The sequence below is a fragment of the Crinia signifera genome, chromosome 2 (assembly GCF_055691185.1).
Source record: "Crinia signifera chromosome 2, ASM5569118v1, whole genome shotgun sequence".
In the NCBI taxonomy this organism is placed as follows: Eukaryota; Metazoa; Chordata; class Amphibia; order Anura; family Myobatrachidae; genus Crinia; species Crinia signifera.
In genome coordinates, this window is record NC_139218.1 from 244,189,578 (window position 1) to 244,203,018 (window position 13,441).

Consider the following 13,441-nt stretch of genomic DNA (forward strand, 5'->3'; position numbering starts at 1 on the left):
AATTACCCTATAATAAGTCTACAGCGGTAATATGACATCACACACCCCTTTTCTCTAAATGCTTCTGTCTGATCTTGGCTGGAGATATATCATGTAGGCCACAAATTAACTACAATTATCATAATTATTTCATCGTGGCCTAAAATACACATAAAAGAAAATGAGGCATTCACTTCAAGGTATAATTTCCCCACCTGGACTATATAAATATTCCATAAGAAGATTAATGTTTCACTGTCTGAAACATCTATATATACTGTATAAAAAGCTAACTAATCACCTCTATGAGGTTAAGTACCACAAGTGACCACTAGACAGACCAAATTACTCCTTTGTAAAGCTCATAGTGAAAGTACATTGCAGAAGCCATATTGACAGGTTTTTAACTAGTGTGATATATTCGTATATTAGCACATATTGGGGCAGATGAATTAAGCCTTAAAAAGAGATAAATGTGAGGGTGATCAGGAGTGATAAACATCCAGCCAATCAGCTCCTAACTCAATATGCTTTGTTTGAAAAATTTGCACATAGGAGCAGAATGACTGGACGATTATCACCCTCACATTTGTCTCTTTTTAATTCATCTGCCACATCTTCCAATTGTCCTTATTATCGGTAATGATTACTAAAAATTAAGTACTGTAATCATGATCCATTTCACCCAGTACAACCTCATTAGTGACAGGGCCATGCTGCTGGATCACTACCGACATCCCCTTATTGAGGACATGGGGTGTCGCTAGTGAGCCGGAGCACACATCATTAGCGATGTAGTGAGTACACACTGGACGGTATTAAGAGTTTGACGGAAGAATCAGTTCGGAGGCGTGGCCACGGCAGGGCGGGAGTGAGGGAGTTGGTGAGCGAGCTCCCCAGACAGACCTCCGTCATGTGCATATGAGCGGCAGAAAATAAAATATACCCAGAGGCGAGCTCCGTGTGTGGAGTGGCTGGTCGGCGAGTCCATTGGTGGCCGGAGAGCGGGTGCGAGAAGGTGACTCCCTCTGTCAGTATCGGCAGCAGAGAGTCTGACGAGAGGAGAGGGAAGGCGTGCGACGCTGTGCAGTGACGCGCCGGTCAGCTGATAGCCGGCTAGCGTCTCCTCCTCGAGGCGGGCGGCGGCGGCCGCGAAGTGAGAGACGGGCCGCGGGGACAGCATCTCCCCCCTCCTTCCCCCCGAGATATTCCCAGCTGTATGCAGCAGCACAAAGAAGTCCGCAGCAACCCGCGCCTGGACCGCGAAAAAACACGTGTCTATCCGGTGACATCCTGAAGGTGGGCAGTGGAGGACCTGGAGTGAGAGCCGGGCAGTGGGGACAGCAACCCCCCCTCCCCCCCCCCAGTGAGCACAACGGCAGCAAACTGTGAGTAGGCAGTGCGGATAACACTTGGAAAAATTCAAGTAAGTGGTGCCTGTGAGTATAGTGCAGAGACTATTCTCCTGTTATAGGCTCCTCTGCAAGGGCCAGAGATAAGGAGCTGAAGATTGTGGCTGCAGTGCGGCTTGAAAGGAAAAGCACCTGCAAATGCTGTAACAATCTATTGTGTGCTGACTTCAGGGGCGGTTTTTGAATAAAAGTGACTGCAGTGCTTATTGATAGCCTGTCGGGTAGGCACGGTTTGGAAGTCACGGTTATTGGACTGTGGGAGTCTGTTTTAACAGAGATACCGTGGAATTTGGACTCGTGGCAGGTCACTAGTGTTGGACCCGAAGGGCCTGTCTAACACAGTAACTGCTGTACTCAAATAGGATCAGTAATAAAGGCATCCACAAACTTAATGCGTTTTGGCCCTAGGGGTCTGTACTGATGGAAAGACGGTGTCACTGGAACCTATTATAACGCTCTGACGAACACTGTTAGAATCTTATCTTTATTTTGTTCCTAAGGATCTATCTGAAACAAAGCGACTGCTGGGACTACTGTCATTGTATTCGATCATACCTACATTACTTGCTTATTGTGTGTGCTCACAGGGGTTGCTACTGTAAAGAGGGTTAGGCCGGTAAATTGGTTCTCAGTGGTGTAACGCTAAAACTAACCCCTTCCCTGACGATATAATACGGGAAAATGGGGAAAACAGGGAATACAGCCGCAGCAGCGCGACTGGAAAGATACGCCAGGTCCCAGCCCAGTGGAAACCCACAAACCCCGGCCTCAACTCCACATAGTACACCTGTAAAAGGTCAAGACCTTCCATTGCCCCCTGAGATATCTTTACAGCAGGTATTAGAAGCCATCAAAGGTAGCGAGCAACGCCTCATGGAAAAAATTAATGACGTCCAAATGGATGTCAGCACTGTGAAGCAGGACATTAAAGAGGTCAAAAGCCAAATAAAAGAAGCAGAGACACGTGTTTCTAATTTGGAAGACAGTAACAATGTCCTGATCACTAAAGTTAATTTGCTGTCAGAGCAGGTTCGCGAGATTAAGCATAAAATGTCCGATATGGAGGGACGGATCCGCAGGAACAATGTAAGGTTGGTTGGTTTGCCTGAGCGTGAGGAAGGGGCGAATACAACAGCCTATGTTGAGAAATGGATATTGGATAAGTTCGGCAGTGAACCATTTTCTAAAGCATTTATTATTGAAAGAGCACACAGAGTTCCAACCAGACCATTACCACCTGGCTCAGCTCCACGTACTTTAATTATTAAATTCCTGAACTTTCAAGACAGGGACACTGTACTCCGTCTGGCCAGGGAGAAGGGCCCCCTGGAGCATAATGGCTCAAAGATATCCCTTTTTCCCGACTTCGCAATTCAGGTCCAAAAGGACAGAGCAAAATTTTATGAAGTTAAGCAGAGTCTTCGGGAAAAGGGAATTAAATATTCGATGATGTTTCCATCCAAATTGAGGGTGGTGGCTAATGGGGAAACCCTTTTTTTCCAGACGGCAAATGAAGCGGCTGTCTGGGTTGATAAATGGACTCCGGGCAGCTATCAATTAGCAACTGGATGTGCAACCTGATAAAATATGTTTATATAATTGAATGTCTGGGGGGCTCACCGTGCTAGGGTGTGCCATTTTGAGAATAGCCTCGGGGAAAAGATTGGGGGTAAAGGGGGGATGTAATGTATGCCAGAGGGAGGTTGGTATACGGGGCGGGGGGAGGGGGGGGGGGAGTATGTTTAATGTTTTTATGTGCCCAGCTATATGTGTAAATGTATTTGTGACAATTTTTTCTGCATGCGGTCTTAGTGCCCAAACATATCCAGAGGTGGTTGAGAAATTTTTTTGTAACCACCCGGATGAGCTTAATAATCATAATACCTTGGATTTGGGGGATGGAGGAGTATCTATGTTGATTATTTTGTATGATTCCCATATGGTTAACAAGTTAGTATGGTGGTAATACTGTCCTGGAATATCAGGGGTATAAACGATAAAATAAAAAGATCATTAGTGTTAAAACAAATAAAGCACTATAACGCGGATGTAACATGCCTGGTGGAAACCCACCTTACTGGGAACAAGCTCCTATCTCTCAAGAAACCCTGGGTGGGATGGACATACCATGCCCCCTTTACTAATACCTCTCGGGGTATCTCGATCTTAGTTAAAAAATCCCTCCCCTTCGTTCTTCATGGGAAGAAAATTGACCCACTGGGACGGTATATATTTCTGGATTGTACCTTGGGTATAAGACGAGTACTCCTACTGGTGACTTATATTCCACCTCCATTTACATATGAGGTCTTAAAGATGGCGGTGGAATTTATCTCCATAGCGCCGGACCTACCGATAATCTGTACAGGAGATTTTAATAATGTATTAAATACCAAGATGGATAGATGGAGTAAGTCACCAGCGGGGAGCGGAAGAAATAATAGAGGATTTGATGAGTTTATTAAGGATTTAAATTGGGTGGATGCTTGGAGGGAAAAAAATCCAGATTCTGTCCAGTACTCCTGTTTCTCATCCTCCCACCACTCTTTTTCGAGAATAGACCTAATGTTAGTATCTAGGAAATTGATGCCTGAGGTGATAAAAGTAGATTATAAAAATAGAGGTATATCGGACCACTCCCCAGTGGCGATTGAGTTATCTGAAAACAAAGGGAGAGAGCAAGGGTTTTGGAAATTCGATGCTAGGTGGTTGGAGAAGTTGAAAGATAAGGAGAAATTTAGGGAATACTGGACAGAATATTGGGAGATAAATAGGGATACGGCATCCGGAGGTGTGGTGTGGGACAGTTTTAAAGCCTACATGAGAGGTACATTGAAAAGCGGAGTCTCTGAAGTTAAAAGAACTAGCAGGAATAAAATATTGCAGCTAGAGAAGGAATGTGTAGAATGTGAAAGGTTGTATATTACAAATAAGGATGAAGGGAGGAAAAATGCCTGGTTAAAAGTTCAGAAGGAGTGGCTTGAATGTATTGAGGATGAAAACTGCAAGATGATGCTACACGGAGCACATGTTAGATATGCATCCGCTGATAGAATGGGGAAATTCCTAGCCAATATAGCCCAGGCAGACAAGCCATCTAATATTATATTGAAAATAAAAGATAAAATGGGGAATGAGGTCTCCGATAAGGAAGGAATTGGAGAAGTGTTTAGGGATTACTTTGAGGGGATATATGAATCGAGGGTTAAATATAGTCAAGCAGATATTGGAGAATACCTGGACAAAATAACTATACCATCACTCCCGTTAGAGGCTACGAGGGAATTGGATATCCCATTAAGTATTCAAGAAATAAAGGAGGCAATTGAATCCCTACCAAGTGGGAAATCCCCGGGACTCGATGGAATCCCAGGGGAGATATATAAAAGATATGTCGATACACTCGCTCCCTTCATATTAGAAACATTTAACTCTAGCTATAATGAGAACAGACTCCCTCAATCCATGTTGGAGGCGAAAATAGTTGTACTGCTCAAGGCGGATAAGGACCCACTTTCATTGGACTCTTATCGTCCAATATCTTTGATAAACACGGAAGCGAAAATTATTGCAAAAATTCTTGCGTCAAGATTAAATAAACATATTGACAAAATAGTCAATAAAGATCAAACCGGCTTCATGCCGGGGAAATCAACCGCAATCAATTTGAGGAAACTCCATAGACATTTACAGAGTCCTAATGTGGACGATCCGTTCCCAGTGGTGATGTCACTCGACGCCGTCAAGGCATTTGACGCGGTCGAGTGGCATTACCTATGGGAAGTAATGAGAGTAATGAAAGTGGGCCCTAAGTTTATCAAATGGGTAAAAATGTTATACGCGTCCCCATCGGCAAGAATGGCGGTAAATGGACAAACATCATTTCCATTTTTTCTCCATAGGGGTACAAGGCAGGGGTGCCCGTTATCACCTGCCTTATTTGCTTTGGCCATAGAGCCCCTGGCTTGTATCCTGCGGGGACATCTTGGAATTAGGGGATTAAAAGCAGGATCCACCACAGACGTAACAGCATTATATGCTGATGATTTATTAATTTTCGCTGCCGACGGCACACAGGCTGTGCCAATAGTGATGGAGGAGATAAAAAGGTACGGAGATTATTCAGGCTTTAGAATAAATTGGACCAAGTCCAACATATTTGCAATAAAGCACGAGAATCGGGGGGTACCCAACTTGGTTACACCATTAAAATGGGCCCAAACCTTCAAGTACTTAGGAATCTGGATTTCTAGAGACCCTAAGGAGTACCAGAAATTAAATTTAGATCCACTAATAACATACTTAACTAACAAAATCAAGGTATGGCGGAGGCTACCCTTGACGAATATGGGCAGGGTAAATTTAATTACAATGGTAGTGCTTCCCAAATATTTATATGCCCTGCAGCATGCACCTCAGTATGTACCAGAATCCTTTTTCAGAAAAACAAACAGTCTGCTCTCGTCCTTTATATGGGGTAATTCACGCCCCAAAATACAACTGGCGGCACTAATGAGGAGAAGGGATGGGGGGGGAATGGGTCTCCCAGACCTCCGATTATATTATGTGGCAAGCCAATTGACATCTCTAGTTGATTGGATAGCAACCACACCGCAAGATGAGGGGATTTATGATCTGTTGAGCCAGGAAGAAAGAGGGATAACTATGATCCAAAAATTGGTAAAAGGGCAGGTAAATAGGAAAGAAGCTCCGATACTCACTCAAGCAGTGAAAATATGGAGGGAAGCGAATAAGATTGTGGAATTTACGGCGTTAGATACGGAGTATCCATTGGACATACCCCGGGGAACTAGGGAAACAAAAGAACAGCAAATATCCTGGGCCTGGGGAAAATTGGGGATAACCAGGCTGTGCCAAATCTATGATAATAGCAAGATGAAGTCATATAGTCAACTGCAAGAAGAGTTCTCTGTTCCCAGGGGCTATGCCATTAGATATCTCCAGTTACGGAGTGTGATGGAGGTACAATTTAAGGAACACCCGCCGGAGTTCGGGGATTCTCCAATTAAGAAAATGCTGAGAGACAATAATAAACGGAAACTAACATCCAAACTATATAATATGTTGCTGCGGTCAAAAGTGGGGGAGATGGATGAGACGAGAAAAAAATGGGAGGGAGACTTGGGCCCGTTGGGGATAGAGGAATGGACCGAGGCGATGGCAGCAGTTGCGAAGGCAACAAACTCAATTAGAGTGCAACAAGTACAGATGTATGTGTTGCATCGGTCATATCTAACGCCGTTAAGGTTAATAAAGTTCGGAGGAAGAACCTCGGATAAATGCCCAAAATGTAAACTTACCCAGGGTACATTTTACCATCTGATCTGGGAATGCCCGTATGTGCAGGAGTTCTGGGTCAAGGTCAAGCAAACAATGAGCGATATGGGCATTAAGGATGAGTGGCTTTCAGTCAAATGCTGCCTGTTGGGTATATTTATAAGTAGTGGTATAAGTAGGTATACAAAAGCATTGATCTTAAATATGTGTGCCCTAGCGAAAGTAATGATCGCAAGGACTTGGCTGGCCGATGTAGGTCCAGACTATAAGAAGTGGGAATCGCTGGTGGATTATACGGCGTCACATGAAAGATACATATACATGCACAGGAACACTATATGTAAGTATGAGAAGATTTGGGGCACATGGGGTAAGGAAGTATGACACTAAAATAGCCTATCAGACTTAGATAGACTAATGGAAGTAAATGCACAACTAATCACTAAAAGTAATATAATAATAAAATTAATTATAATAAAAAAAAAAAAAAAAAAAAAAGGGGGGGGAGGGCGAAGGCACACAAGTAATATAGATAACCAGTAGAGTGCACAAATTATTAATAAAGGGGGGGGGGAAGGGTTAAAGCACACAAAGCAATATAAATAATTAGTAGAGTGCACAAATTACTAATAAAGAAGAGGTAGAATACGCAAGGAATAGAGGAAGGTAAGGGGTTAGGGATTACACAAATCTCACGTAGTAAGAGTAGTTAGAAGAATAAATAACTTCACAAACACTAACAACACATCACAGTCAGTATCTATAATGTGAAGGGATAATCCATCAGCGATGGAGCTGGCAAATATGACCCATTGTAGGCCAAAGAACATGTTTTAACCCTAAATGGGCACTAATCAGGGTAGTAGGATCGGAAGTTTCCCATAGAAAGTTAAACTAAAATGTTATAACCATATGTGGCACCAGTTAGTGTAGTAGGAGTGGTAGTTGCAGAATGATCTTAAGGGTAGATAGCAGTATGTTCGGCATAGGTAATGAGTCATAGGACTGTCCAATGGTAGTGCTTAATACATGCGATAAGAATATGTGCCTAAGAGCATGCAGAACAAGATAGGATGTAGGGGAAGAAAGCGATAGCTGGGCAAGCTGGGGTGTTATGTAATGTGTAGTTTGTCATGTATAAAATGTTAACCATTAGGCAATCTAGTCATGGCGCAGACATAGGGATAAAATATCCGTCTTAAAAGTATCTAGCGGCAAGAAAGGGTCGAACGCCTGATAAGATGTGATAATGTATTATGTCAAGAAGATTGCTGTAATGGTTGAAATGTATGTGAAATGTACTTGTATGTATTATAAAACTAATAAAATATATTAAAAAAAAAAAAAAAAGAGTTTGACGGAAGAATGGTTGTTATCGGTAAATATGTTTAAAATGGTGTCAAGTGTGTACACGGCTGTGATGCAACAATCTATTGGGGCATACACACGAGGCGATTTAAGCCCCATTTCTAATGAAGCACAAATCGATGTGTGTGTGTGTGTGTACACGCCCCATAGCGATGTGCGGCCCCGTACATTGCTAAAGTCAGGCTATATGTTTCAAGCATGCTTGAACTATCTAATCATCGCCTGTGTTCTCTCGATTGTGTGCTGAGCGATTCAGTGTCGCTTAGCACAAAGCTCTGCTGACCTTGTGTGTACAGGGCATATCACTGTGCTGATCGCTTGTTTTTCTACTGCAGAAATAAGGAAACACAATAAAACTATATAACATATTAAATATAAATGATGTCAGCAAAAGTATATGCTAAAACTGGAACAGATCAGTGTATACTGGATGAAGTGAGTCGTGTGGGATAAAAAGGTCTATTTAGTACCCAATTATGTCCTTTACACAAGGAAAAAAAATCGTTTTACATGCTGTTGAGCAAATGGAATAGACAACAGCAAGCTCCTGCGTCCAACAATTATAATGGGGCTGAAAACGGGACCGCGCACCCGGCGATTTATCGCCGGGGCACACTCCCATCACTGGAAATATGGTCGCCAGCGACCATATTCCCAGCGATTTCAGCCCATATCGCTGCCGTGTGTACACGGCTTAAATCTTATGTGCAGCCGGGCAGGGGACACAGAGGCGGCAGACGCCGGCGAGGGAGTTGGACAGGGGGGTGGGTGACGCCGGTGAAGGAGTCCGGCAGGGGGAGCCGGAGCAGGGAGCTGTCAATGCTCCGGGAAGGAGGAGGAGGGCGGGGGGTGCTGCTAGTAGTGCAGAGGCAGCGGACTTTGCGGGGGACACAGAAGCGGCAGTAATGTAGATGAGGGCAGGGGGAGCCGGGAGCTATCAGCGCTGGAAAAAAAAAGCCCATACAATGAATGGGCAGCCTGTGATTGGCTGAGCGCTCTCTCAGCCAGTCAGCAATTGGCTGAGAGAGCGCTCAGCCAATCACAGGCTGCCCATTCATTGTATGGACTTTTTTTTTCAGTACTGACGGCTCCCCCTGCCCAGCTTTGTTACTGCTGCCTCGGTATCACGGTCCCCCGCAGCGTCCGCTGCCTCTGCACTACTAGCAGCGTCCACCCCCCCCCAGCCGCCTCGCAGCGTTCCCCTCCCACCACCTCGATGTCCCCCGCCCCCCTCCACCTTGCAGCTCCCCAGGAGTTGCATATGATACATTGCATGTGATGTATCATTTGCAAAACTTGGCACATCAAGTGTCAAATCCTGTGTCCTCTCGGGGAGCTGCAGGGGGAAATCAGGTCCGACTTGTCCTAAGGACAAGTCGGACTAATGTATGGGGGCCATTAGTGTTCCCTTTATTTTTTTGAGCAGTGTATATGCATATATACTTTGTATAACCATAGTCTAAAGTTATCTCCTGACAATGATTACAGTAGATGGAAATCACACTATCCTATCTATACTTTTTATGTGTCATAAATACAACAGAGACTGTCCTGATAGTTATTTTTCCACATAACATATAATTAATACAAATAGATCCACATATTGGCCTTTATTCAGATCTGATCGCAGTACAATTTTGTTTGGAAAATGGGCAAAACCATGTGCGCTGCAGGTGGGGCAGATGTAACATGTGCAGAGAGAATTAGATTTGTGTGAGTTAATTTATTCTGCGCAGGGTAAATACTGGCTGCATTATTTTTACACTGCAATTTAGATTTCAGTTTCAACACACCTCACCCAAATGTAACTCTCTGCATATGTTACATCTGCCCCACCTGTAGTGCACATGATTTTGCCCATTTTCCAAACAAATTTGTACTGCAATCAGATCTGAATAAGGGCCATGGTGTTTTCTCCTTAAAGGCCCATACACACTGGGCAACATTAAGCTGAAAGCTGCTCAAAACAGCAAGTTTGAGCGTCTTTCAGCTCAAAGCCGCCCAGTATGTACGGGCCAGCGATAAGCAGTGGCATCTTTGCCGGGACAGCCACTCATCTGCTGGTATTACCAGCAGATGAGCGGCTTTAGGGATGGTTTTGCTGCACTATGCAAAGCCATCCTCCCCCTCTGATGGCGCCAGGCAGCGGGAAAGCCGTTCAGTGTGTATGCACTGAGCGGCTTTCCCCCCAGTGATGATAGCGATCATTGCTGTCCATACACGCTGGGCATAATCGCCCAGTGTGTATTGCCCTTTACACATTGAGGGGTGAGAAGAGAGGAGAAGTGATAAAGTGCCTGGTACTATATCACCAGCCAATCAGTTCCTAACTTTCCCTTTTAAAAACCAGCCTGTAACTTAACAGTCAGGAGCTGATTGGCTGGGGATAAATTACCAGGCACTTTATCACTTCTCCTCCCTTATCACTGCTTCATACATATACTCCTGAGAATCTTGTTTTCATGAAATAGTCCAAATATCAATACTCAGTTGGTAAATCAGAAGCAGTTTGATAGTGCTGATGATAATAATGATTATTGCGCCAGTCCTACACCATAAAAAGAGATACACCTACTAAAAGGTGTATCCGGGGATATGTTGGTGACTAGTTTTGTATGCACATGGCATTTACTAACCATTTGCACTGGATCTCTGGCAGAGGAGCGTGTGAGAGGGGGCCTCCCGACCTCAAATAAGACCAAACAACACTGCAGACACTCAGGTGGGGGTCAGGACAGTGCCTGGACAGGACTTTCACATCAAAATGTAATTAATTTCAAATCCATTGTGGTGGTGAATATAGCCCAATATATGAGAATTGTGTAGATGTCCCAATATTTATGGACCTTACTCGGTCAGAGGACCCAGGTTAGTATATTGTTAATGGATATCTATCCAACAGACAAAGGGCCTTATTCTAGTTCACGCTTTCTGATAAAATCCTTCTTAGATGGACAAAACCATGTGTACTGCAGGGGGGCAGATGCAACGTGTAGAGAGAGTTAGATTTGGGTGAGTTTTACTTCAAAGTGAGATCTATATTGCAGTGTAAAAATAAAGCAGCCAGTATTTACCCTGCACAGAAACAAAATAACTCACCCAAATCGAATTCTCTCTGCACATTTTACATCTGCCCCCCTGCAGTGCACATAGTTTTGTCCATCTAAGAAGGATTTTGTCAGAAAGAGTGAACTAGAATAACCCCCATAAATTATTGGAATGTTTGAGAAGGACAGAAGACAGTTTGTCTAAGTGTGGTGCACCAAAAAGAAGAACTATAAAATATCATTTTTAATGTATATGTGTTAAAACTGTGAGAAATATAAAACACATAACAAATAAACAAGGTGAGATAGGTGCGTGTTAAAAAAGCCCCTTGGGGGATGCTGTGTGCCTAATGTAATCCCCCTTATAAGATATTATGGTTCAGTGTACCATATACAAAATAACGTATCTCATTTTATGTTTATTCAATATCTCTGAGGATATTTTCTTCTCTGATTAATGTGGCTAAACAGCCGATTCTATAATTGAGAGGAGATAATAAGGACTTTCTGATATACTTCAAGAATTAAAGAGAATCTCACCTTGTTTGTGTAATTTTTGTTTTATATTTTTCACACATATACATTAAAAGTTATATTTTATACTTTTTCTTCTTTTTGGTGCACCTCACTTATGACACTGTTTTCTGTCCTGCGCAAGCTTTCTCCTAATCCCCACCATTTACTATATGGGAAGATAGGAAACTATCAGGTATATTGGCTTTCTATGGGGTAAATGAGGCTAAATGGAGGTATTTTAACATCAGTATTAGAATACTTTTAATAATTCTTTAAGGTCTCTCCAAAGACAATACAGAACGCGCATATTACGTGGGTTCCTTTACCAGTATCCACTTGGTGGGAAACAGCTTCAAGTCTCATGTGCTGTGAGACAAAAATGCTAACCACTAAGCCAACCATGCAGCAAGCAAGCCACAAAATGTATGTATTTTTTTATAGCTACAGTAAAATCTTGTAAAGCATGTTGAGCCTGCTACACTAATTTCACCTCATACACACCCAGTCTCGCTGTGTTCAGTTTGATCCCCCTGTAAAATATTCAGAATTCCTTTCCTTTTTATTAAGGATGTTAATGTTAATAAGATAAGCATGCTCTCCATATATAATTCTGAAAGTGTTTAAAAGGCAGGTAACAAAGCCATGTGTATTAACACTAACAAGTAAATAACACATCCATAGTTGCCTACCCTCCTGCATTCTGCAGGAGACTCCCTGAAATAGCAGCAATCTCCCTCTCTCCCTCAATAGTCTAGCAATCTCCCTCATGTCACCTAGCCCCCAATACACTGTTACATTTTTTTGGGAAAAAAGGAATGAGAGCTAGATACATTTACATTGAATCATCAGCGCCATTACCCAGCACTTTACCAAGTTTAGTAGCTCTTACTAACTGCTTTGGGCTCATCTACATTTGGATATGTCATTTAAAAGATTCCTTTCAGATGTAGTAGTACATACCCCACGCTTCTAGGTGCCACATTCACAATCTCTCCATATATGGAACTAAACACGCCCTTTAAGTGGAGCATGGCACACCCCCTCAATGAGGTGCTGTGCAAAATTCTGCTACTAACTATAATCTCCCTGAAACTAGTTTTCAAATGTAGGCAAGTATGCACAGAGGCGTAACTCTGGGAGGCAATGGAGTCATCTGCCGCCGGGCTCCTGCTCCCAAGGGCATACCTCCCAACATGACCCTCTCCAGAAGGGACACAATGCTCTGTTTCTGGACTTCCCTCTTCATTTATGATTACCCTCACCTGTGGTGAAACGCCTTTCTTATCAATTAACTTGTTTAAAACAGGTGATGGTAATTTTACATTAAGAGGAAAGGCCAGAAACAGAGCAATGTGTCCCTCCTGGAGGGGGTCATGTTGGGAGGTATGCCCAAGGGGGCACCTCTATTCCCTTGTATGTTTAAATCAGTTAATTCTCTAGCAGGATAAATAGATGTTACACTCTTTTTATTTTAAACATAATATACAGTGCACAATATACATACACACATGAATACATATAGTTATAGAAGATGGTATATGTGTGCAGGGCTGCCACTACATATTGTGGGGTCCAGGACAGCCCAGACAGATCGGCTCCCACCACCCCCCAAACAAAAACAAAAAAACACATTGGTGGGCAGTGGGCACCCCCCCCCCCCGCATTGGGGAGCCTGGCAGCAGGGGGAGGCGTGTGCTGCTTACCATAGTGATCACCTGTGCATCAGCATGTGCCAGTGCCCGCATCCCTGTGCTCTGTCCTAGATCGGCTGCCGCTGTTAGCTCACTGCTGCCCCGGGGAGGAGGCGACATTATGTCTGTA